General features: G+C 40.4%; 1 pseudogene; it reads right to left on the bottom strand.

The window, feature by feature from the left end:
* Positions 1-317: 317 nt before the first annotated feature.
* On the bottom strand, positions 318-435 carry LOC129888109 (5S ribosomal RNA; annotated as a pseudogene).
* Between the last annotated feature and the right edge of the window lie 472 nt (positions 436-907).

Genomic DNA, 907 nt, shown 5'->3' with positions numbered 1-907 from the left:
CAATTTATTCGAAGACACTTTCCATTCATTTTGATCAATAACTAGCTAGTGCTTATAGTCATTTCCAATTCTTAATTTGGCAGTATTTACATTCCGACGTTTAGTGTCCCAAGCTTTGTCATAGCCCTAGCCTTATCCTAGTGGGTACCGCTTGTCCCTTTAATAGATTTGTAGTGCATTAGTTGTTTTGCAAAACTACATCCCCTATCTCAAAGGGTTTTATCATCTTTCACAGTGGAGGCACGTATCCACAATACTTCTTTATACCAACAATGCCATGCACGGCCAGTGTATACATACATCCATATCATCTCAAATCACAGCCGCACAGGGCTTCCCAAAGGGTCACCCATCCTAGTACTACTCTCGCCCAAGCACACTTAACTTCGGAGTTTTGATGGAATCTGGTGCGTTAGTGCTGGTATGATTGCATCCTGCCCTGTGGGGCGCATAACTAGCAATGAAGATGATGACCCAGCAGCTGGTCCGGTAGGCTAGACTTTAGCTACTTTCTCACTAGACTAACTTATTTTCCTAACGATCCTTGTTATATTCATATCTTATCATGTTCGTATTTCACCCCATAGTATAACACTTCTTAACCTTTTTCATGATCCTTACCATGGGTTACTTACCCTTCTTAGTTAGTCTTATTCTTGTGTATCAATTCTGTCGGTGCCTCAATATATCGTTCTATCCAGAACTACCAGTCTTCTCTAAATCATTTTCCTAAGGTCACCAGTCTTTTCCAACTTTGGTTTACCATATCAATATCGACCTCCTAGTTTCTATTCCCGTCAATTCAGCAATTAACTTATTTCTCGAGGTCATCCAAACTCGTGGTTTAGCCAAATTTCATCATTATTGTGGGCACGAACTTTCAAGATATACTACGTCCCTGTATCTT

Source organism: Solanum dulcamara, chromosome 4 (assembly GCF_947179165.1).
Source record: "Solanum dulcamara chromosome 4, daSolDulc1.2, whole genome shotgun sequence".
Lineage (NCBI taxonomy): Eukaryota > Viridiplantae > Streptophyta > Magnoliopsida > Solanales > Solanaceae > Solanum > Solanum dulcamara.
This window is presented reverse-complemented; position numbering and strand designations above follow the sequence as displayed.